This window comes from Hyaena hyaena, unplaced genomic scaffold (assembly GCF_003009895.1).
Source record: "Hyaena hyaena isolate Hyena2069 unplaced genomic scaffold, ASM300989v1 scaffold_915, whole genome shotgun sequence".
NCBI classification, from domain to species: Eukaryota; Metazoa; Chordata; class Mammalia; order Carnivora; family Hyaenidae; genus Hyaena; species Hyaena hyaena.
The window spans coordinates 237,406-246,692 of record NW_024081550.1 but is presented as its reverse complement, the minus strand read 5'-3'; the positions used below and the strand labels follow the sequence as shown (position 1 = coordinate 246,692).

Here is a 9,287-nt window from a genome sequence, read left to right as displayed (position 1 = left end):
AATACCACTGACTATACCCATGTGCAGCACCTTATTCCCATGACTTATTCATTCCATAACTGGGAGCCTGTATCTCCCACTCCCTTTCACCCATTTTTGACTAAGTAAAGTTTTGTGTAGGTTGAGGAAGGGGCAAGAAACCATCTTAGAATCTATAATTGCCTTTTGGTTTGTGAGGAAAAGAACAGATGTGAACAAAGAGGTACAGACCAGTAAAAAGTTGAGAAAAGGGCATGAATTAAATTCATCAACAAATATTTTTGAAGGCCTATTATCTTCCAGGTGTTGTTGGAGGCACTTGAGATACATAATGTTACTAGAGGAGGCAATAAACAATAAATGTCATAAAAATATCAGTGATACTAGATGATGATAAAAGTTATCAAAAAAAAAGAAAGCAGGACATGGTTGATTCAGAGAGAGGTTGCTTCTGAAATTTTAAATACCATGGTGAGAGTAGGCTCCATTGAGGAAGCTTTTGAGCAAAGCCTTGACGGAGTTAAAGAAGTTAGTCACATGGATGTCAGTAGGTAGAGAGAGGAGGGCATCCCAGGCTACAAATAAGAAATAATGGAAAAATGGGAAGGGAAAAACTATTCAGTGAGGAAAAGAGAAAGAGCATGGGAGACAGAGGAGAGGGACAGTCATTTGAGGCAAGTAGGCAGTCAGATAATTCCTAATGTCACTTTGAAATGCTTGGCTTTGGAAATTGTCATTGGAAGAAATAATAAAAAATAATCTTTGTCTCTGATTAGCGGATGGTATATGGATCTACGAAATAAATAAACGGGATCCACTTATATGTCCCAAAGACTGGCATTTTTCTAGGTAGTGGCTACCAAACTGAACGCATTCATTCTTTCATCATTTACGTTCTGAGAACCACACGTGCCAGACTGTTAGGAAGTGGGCATGGTGATGAGCAAAACAGATGCAGTTCCTACAATAATGGCAGGGACATACTTTATTCAGAGGATGTGGTTGTCATTTTATGATAGGCACCATGGGAAACTGCTCAGAGTAGGAAAGCATATGGCAGAATTACTCAACCTACTTTGGAAGTCAGGAGAAGCTTCCACGAGAAAGCAATATTTGAGCTGAGACTTGAGGGGTGCATTAGCATTAACTAGGGGAAGGGAAAGATTCATCTAGGTAGAAGGGGAAGGAAGCCTGGCATGTTTGAAGCACTGAAAAGCCAGTGTCTTGAGAAGGGAAGAATGATGCAGTCAGGGGTTTAGCAGAAGACTCTCAAATAGGGCCACTGAGGCCAGGTGAATAAAGGAACTCTTTACAATGGTGTCTGGATGGTAAAGGGGAATCTACAAGGGATATACAGCACCCACTATGAATGCAAAGTTGAAAAAAATGAAAAGCTATCACTACACCTGGGCACTGCAGTGGAAGGCGAGAGTATTTACAAAAGACGAGAGCTACAGGAAAGAGAGAGCTCACTGCAGCCCTGGCTTTAAGGAGAGGCAGCCAGTCTGAGGTTATACAGCAGGGAGACACCCAGGGGAATGAATACCATGCTGCAATTTCCAGTTGCCTTCACATCTCCCATCTTTCTTTACTCAAATGAGCTATAAATCAAACAGTGAGGGAGCCCCTTGAGGCAGAATATAAAAGTCAGCTCCTAGGGCCCAGAACAGGGTGGAGAGGGAAAAGCGGATATGGAGGGGCAAACAGAAAATGCCCTGCAGAGTGTGGGCCAGATCATCCCAGATGTTATGGGCCAAGTGAACGGTCTGGGTATTTGTTTTTCTAAAAGTGGTAGGCAGCAAGGGAAAGATGAGGTCTGATTTGCATTCATGAAGGAAGGTCGCTCCTGTATTATGAGGAGATTGGAGCCACTTGTGGATGCAGGAAGCTCAGTTGGAGGTGTTGTGGTGGACCCGGTGGCAGTTTCTACCGATCTGGTGGTTGTGGAAGGTGGGGAGGTGTGGGAAGACTCAGCAGGTGATGAGTCTGTGTTGGTTTGGGCACAAGAGGTATGGTAGATGGTATGAGAGGTGTTAGAGATGGATTCCAGATTTGGGTTTACATAAGCAAATGGGTGATGGTGACATTCTTTGAAAGAAGACCAGGTCTGGGGAAAATCATGAGCTTGGTTTTGGACATACCGAGTCTTTAAGAAAACCACTGTAAATGTCAAGTCAGCACCTCCATTTCAGTAATGTGTTTCCCAGCCTATTCTTATTATACCCCCACAAGACACTGTGATAGGCATTTTATATAAAATATGTCCCCCAATCCTCAAAATGTGGAGGCAACACACATCATTTTTTTTTTTTTTACCATTTTATTGATGAGGAAACTGAAGGTCAAGGGGGTTAAATATTCTGCTTACGTTCAGTACTTGAAGTCCAGACATTTAAAGCTCCAGCTAGAGCTCTTTATCCTTCGTACTGCTTTGTTTCCAAGTCACAGAAGCATCAGAGAAGGCTGTACAAGAGGTTGAGCAAAAGTGAAAAAACTCTATTATGAGGTCTTGTTTCATTTGGGGAAAATGTGGGTTTTGTCTCATTAGATTCTAGAAGAGGTTCACATGAGTTTTGATCGATCGATCAAGCAATCAATCCATCAGCACTCCCTGAGCAATTATATGCTTAGGACTTGGCTGGCCATTATAAAAAGATTATGAATAGTATAAAGTATGATCTTTAATTTCAAGGGCTTAAACTTGAGTCGAGGAGGCAAATACACACAGGAAATAATTTTATGTATGGCAGCATTATAGGCTGGTAACAAAATGAGAAGAGGATAATACGAATCATGATACGGTCTTATTTAGGGGAGACTTGCATTGTGTGTACAAAAGGAAACTGAAGAAGGAGAGAATACTGTGTGAGATGGTCTAAGAAATGTCAGCAGTTGAGTGTTGATCTGCAGATGGGATGTCTTTTTCTCAGGAAATTTCTTAAGGTATGCAATTATGACAGTTAGCCAAATGAAGTACGCATCAAATGGTCTGTTGGTTGACGTTTCTGGATACCTGCTTTATTTAACATTTATTTTTGCGATTCCTGCAGCCAAGATTGCTTTGTTTTGTTTTATAGACAAGAGACAGCAGTCTGTTCATATCTTTGCTGAAGGAAAGCGAAATTGCAAATGTGCTTCAATCTGATACCATCTAAATCCTTATCCCAATAATGAAAAATGCCATCAACAAATCTTATTCTGAGACCTTTGAGGCTCCGTGAAGATTATTCATTATGGGAAAATCACCTCAAATTTATTTCCAAAAGGAAAGATAAGACCTCTCAAATAATGGCATCTGGAAGACAGAAATTTTCTTAGTAGTAAGCATTATAATGACTGACAATTGTATAGTACCTTATGATTTGCAGAGTTCTTTTTATACTTTATCTCATTAGACAACTAAGCAAAGCTAAGCTTTCATCAGAAAGTTATGTTGGATAAATAGTTCTCCAAAGAGGGAAAAAATATGTTGGTTTTAACCAATTTAGAAACAAAGAATCAGTCTTAGCTACTTAGGCATTAAGAGGGAGGTCATAGGTTGCCATATAATATATTTATTAACTGTCTAAAGATACACACTAATGATGATAGTTGCAAGAATAATATATGGATTGAGCCTATGCTGCATGTATGGTACTGGGCTATGTATTTATATGTATTAACTTGTTTAATCCTACAAATAAACCCTTGAAAAAGATATTATTCCCATATTATAGATGAGGAAACTGAGACATGCGTGTTTAATAACTTGCCAAGTTCAAAAAATTAGTAGTCAGAAGAGCTGGGCCTTGAACTCAGGAAGTCTGTCTCCAGAGCTCTCTCTCTTAATCACTAAGGACTCTTTCCAAAATGTACATTGTCTCGTATATAAACATTGCTTCATAAATAAAAATTATATATATATTTTATTATAAATCATTGTAAAATGATTTAAAAACAAAAAGTAAAGGGAAAAGAGGAACAGACACTATTGTGAATGCTAATCAGGACCCCTTAATAAAATCACGGAAGAACAAAGACCATGCAAAATAAAAAAATCTCCTTGAAGAATAGAAATTGAAATATTTCTAAATTTTTGGCTAATCTCTGCAAAAAGAGAAAGGAAGGTTAAGAAGGAAGAGACTAATTTATGATCCAAGAATAACCGAGTGTTATCATAATTATAAAAATATGTTTCTAGTCCTTCCTAAAAATATTTCCTGCTTTACTTGGAATAATCCCATTCCCATTCCCAAGCAAGAGAGAGAGTCTAGAGACAAACAGAACATTCTAAAATCATGGCTACCTCACTGAGGACCCCGCACTCTTGAAGCCATTCCCCACACTGGGTGTGAAAGGCATAAATAGGAAAGTGGCAACAGAATCTCTTTTCTAACTCTGTCCTCTTCGGGGTGAGGAACCTGGCACACAGATCTACCCAGCATTCCAGAATTCTCTTGTGACAGGAAGGGAACTCTTTCCATTGAAGTTTGAGGATGTTTGTAATTGGGATGAAAAATAATAAATCTCCATCATCTCTGATAAAGCATAAAAAGGAATGTTTAGGGTTGCGCTGCATTTTAGGATACATGGAAGAGACTCTTTTCCAATGTTGCCCTCAGGATTGGCCCCTAATCTGGAAGGCCACCTATTATTTCCTAAGCAAAAGAAAGGAAAAAGCATTTTGCTTTGTCTCATGACAAGATTAAATTCCTAAAGTGATATGAAAAATTATCTTTTTAAAAACTCCGGTACACATTGTGCTGGACTTTTTAAAACTTTAGTTTAGATAAAAGAAAAGACTCTAGAAGTGTTTAAGTTTGCGGAAACATTTTTTTTTTATCTCATTAAGGGAGCGTTATTGATGTGAGAGACAAGATCTTGTAATCATAGTAATGATTATAAAGAACTCTGTGCATGAATATTATAAGGTTTTTGCCGCATTTTTTTCTTGACTCCAATCAAATTCATACTATTAAAAATAAGCATGCAATACTTTTGACCTACTAATTCATTCTTCACTGAAATACTTAGAGCAGTGTTTTCTAAATTGCAATCTGCAACACAGGATAATGGCAGCAAGTTTGTGGGCCTCACCAAATACTAGTTAAGTGACAGAAAATAAGAATGAAATATAATAGACTAGATTAGAAATGTTAAGAGTGCACCAAACATGGTAAAAATGGTATTATTTCATTAAACTTTGTTTCAATTATTTACATGTGTATGTGTACAGGTGCAATATAAGATATTTGCTTTTGATAAGAGTACAAAAGAATTGTGAAAGCTACTGACATGGAGAGATTGTTGGACAACTACATCAACCCAGTCCAGATTGTTAAGCCTTTACTTACAAACCCAAAAATCCACTGTCAAGAATGACTCACTAAATTTTGATTTAGTCCTTATATAGCCCCTTAATGAATGTTTCACAGCAATGAAGATGAGTAAACCAGAGCTTTAAGCAACAATATAGATGAATCTTAGAGACAAAATATTGGCAGGAAAACTAAGGTGAAGAAAACTACATAGAATATGATACTGCTTCTATGAAATTCAAAAACAAATATTCTATGGCCTGATGATACATGCTTATGTGATAAAAGTATAAAAGCCACAGAATAGACAAACCTAAAATCCAGGAGCATGGTTACCTCTGGGTGCAGGGTGTTCTGGGAAAGTGGAGGAGACTGGAGGAGAGCAAAGAAGAAGTTTCTATGAAGTTAATATTTTAGTTCTTAAGGTGGGGGATGGGTTTCATTATGTTTTATACTTTCATATATCTTCCCATTTGTGTTACATTAAGTTTTTGCTGGTATCCAACAATGAAAAGTGAACTTGTTAAAACAGTTTTATAAGGAAATAGGGGCACCTGGGTGGCTCAGTCAGTTACGTGTCTGCCTTCAGCTCAGGTCATGACCTTGCCGTTTGCAGGTTCAAGCGCCTCATGGGGCTCTGTGCTGTCCACGCAGATCCCTCTTCAGATCCTCTGTCCCCACTCTCTGCTCCTCCCCAGCTCTTGCTCTCTCTCTCTCTCTCAAATATAAATAAATAAAAATTTATATAAAAAAGTAAAATAGTTTTGTAAAGAAATAAACCTACTTTTAAAATTTTGTCTTTGATAGAAGTCTGATAACTAACTTTATGCCTGAAACACACCACCTTTGCCAGTGATGGAGTGGCCAATAATATCCCAGACAACTAAGCTTATCTAAAAATAAGATTAGCTTTCAACCAGCTGCGTGGAAATGACAGAGTAAATGAAGATCACTTTCTCAAAATTGCAGGTTCCTCTCTGGGCTCCTGCATAATGTTCTTCTTTTCATTGCCTCAGTTTCTCCAGCTGCAGAGAAAACATTATGTGCAACTTTGGATTCCCGTTCCCTCCCTGCTCTAATCTTCAAAGAATAAGACCAAGCATCTCTGAGCAGTAGTTCACAAACTTGCTATGTGATGGACACACCATCAGAAGAGGCTTTTGAATGGCTGCCAAAACACCTAGCCTCAGTCCAGACGGCACAGTTCATTGCCTAGCTCGGCTCTCTTCCTGTAAAGGAGCACAGTGCTTCTTGAACGGGTGCAAGAGCGGCTGCTTGCTGTTTCCTGTCTTCAGAGAATTAAATTACATTAAAAAAAAATGTTAAGCACTCACTCAGCAGCAGACAGTAGTTCCTATATGCGACCTCACTTGCTCAATGTAAGTACACACAATCCCCAAATCAAACCGTCTGCGTTCCAAATTCACTGGAAAGTGGATTGTTTGGGATTTAAACTATCTTTTCTGAAGAAGCCCATGCTAGAGATGATGAAGTGAGTCTGTGTCCAGGTCTCTCTGGAGGAGAAAGTACTGATAGTTCCCCTGGTCCCTCTTGCCTCCAAGGCCTCAGGGGGAAAGGGTTTGGTGGGGAAGCCTGAGGGGCAGGGCTGTAGACCCGGTGGCGGACACATGCCGCAAAGGGGAGCTGTTACCTGCCGGGTTGGGGAGCGTCCCTCGGGGACCACTTTTCAGAGGCGCTCTATCCTGGGCAGCTGACAGTGAGGCGGGATAGTAGGAGAGGGCCTGTCAGTGTCAAGAGAGGCTCCCAAAAGGCAGTCAGGCCAGATGGGACTTCCAGTAAGTGCTAGAGGACCCATTTGTAAGTCCTGAAGAGAAAGTGCCCTTAGGACTGTCAGAAATTAAAAAGTATGTCCCAACATTTGTCTGCTAAACTGTCTAAGGCTCAGAGAGAAGGAAAACCTCTAGGCTGATGCAGGGTCCATGTCCTTTCTTCTTTTGTTCCTCCTTAATGAAAGGGCAATAATCCCAGGTGCCTAAACCACAACAACTCCATTTTTTTTAAGTTGACGTATTTATTTTGAGAGCGAGAGTTCAGGAGGGGCAGAGAGAGAGGGAGAAAGAGGAAATCTCAAGCAGGCTCAGCACTGTCACTGCAGAGCCCGATGAAAGACAAACTCATAGTGAAATCATGACCTGAGGCGAGATCAAGAGAAGGATGCTTAACCCACTGGGCCACTCAGGTGCCTCCACAATCACTCTATTCTTGGTGGTCAGTGAGCCCAAGGCCATAGCCTCAAGCCAAAGGCAAAAGGGAGCTTGGAAGTAGCAGAAGGTCATCCTAATAGGGAGACGTGATGGAGAACTCTGGTCACGATAAGGTTTTATACATGGGTTAAATTTGTTCATGGTCACTGGAATCAAATGATGTCTTTCAAATTAAGGAGTCCATCCAGTTGACAGGGCTGACAAAATCTGGCCACTGAGGAATGATGCCAGGAGCCCCTGGGCCGTTGTAGAAGCAGCTTCATCTGACAGCCTTTGCCAGTTCACTTCCGGTCTGAAAAGGTCCCGGTAAATTTACATCAACAACTGAATCAATGCTGATGAAACCATTTCCATATTTTCCTGTCACTATCCAAAGTAAAAATAGGTATGGCAGCTAATTTTCAAAATTGTGATTTTATGTATTTATTCTTTACCTCCAAAACGAATAAAACTCAAGAGCTCTGCACAAGTGTTATAAGACTACTTTGACCTTTTTCTCAAAGTGCTGTCTCTGAAGTTGGCCCGTTTTTGTTTCTCTAGCCTCTGTATCTGTTTCCTGAGATGCTAAGAGGACTTCATGTGCCCTTTGCCTTCCTGGCCTCTCAGCTCTTGTGATCATCATGGGATACAGAGAGAAACACCAGAAAGACCCAGAAGCTTCTCCACAGGCTTAGAGAGATGGGCCTCACAGCCCATCTAATGCTGGATCTGGTCCAGGCTGAGAGCGACGATTTTCTCTCTATGACTATTGGGGAGTGGATCATAGGAGCCCAGTTGCTCCACAAATGGCCATCCTTGGGATGCTTGTAAGCAGCCACAACGTGGTAGTAAGGCTAGTTAGTACAGCCACTCAGGTCAAGGTGGATGGTTACATGATCTCCATGGTAGCCATTTCAGAGGACAGCAGTGAGCTAAACCATGGTACAGCCGCCTGTGCGGAGCCTGGGTGCCTGTTGCAGCGCCTCCAAGCATCTTGCTGCTGGCACAGATCGGCCCGGAGGCCTCCACAGATAGGGTGGAGGATGGACCTCACCTATCCGCCATCCAAACCCTAGCAAAGATTGCCGTTTTGAAGTTCAAAGATTTGGGCGCACCTGGGTGGTTCAGTCAGTTAAGTGTCTGACTTCAGCTCAGGTCATGATCACATGGTTTGTGGGTTGAGCCCCACATTGGGATTTGTGCTCACAGCTCGGACCCTGAAGCCTGCTTCGGATTCTATGTGTCTCCCTCTCTTGTCCCTTTCTTTCTTTCTCTCTCATGCTCTCTCTCTCTCTCTTTCTCTCTCTTTCAAAAATAAATAAACATAAAAAAAATTAAAGTTCAAAGATTTTGATGATAAAGGGGAAGAAACACCAAAGATACAAGGTAGGTCTACTTCCATATAATCATACCAATTAGCAAAGAAACTAAGATTAGTGCCTAGACTTGTTGGACTTGAAGAAACCTATTTTCAAGAAAATAAACATTTTAACACAAATGCAGTCATATCTCCAGCCTTGGGACAAATCTTTAGGATACTGTTTTGAGCTACCAGCTGAGTCATTTTTTTCTTTCTCTCTCTTTCATATAATAATTATTAAGAATTCACATAGTGCTTGAAACAACATAAAGGAACGAATAGTAGTAACAAATGCTATAATCATTTTCCTAAATGGAAAAAGGATGGGTAAGAATTTTGCTGATGGTAATACTGTATATTAGACTATAAAATAATATGCTATTTACTCTTTTTTTTTGTCATTTATTCTTTTACCGACCCGAAACTCACAGATTATTTTTGCCTTTA

General features: G+C 40.3%; 1 pseudogene; it reads right to left on the bottom strand.

The window, feature by feature from the left end:
- Positions 1–7,973: 7,973 nt before the first annotated feature.
- Positions 7,974–8,421, bottom strand: LOC120222859 (annotated as a pseudogene).
- Positions 8,422–9,287: the final 866 nt, after the last annotated feature.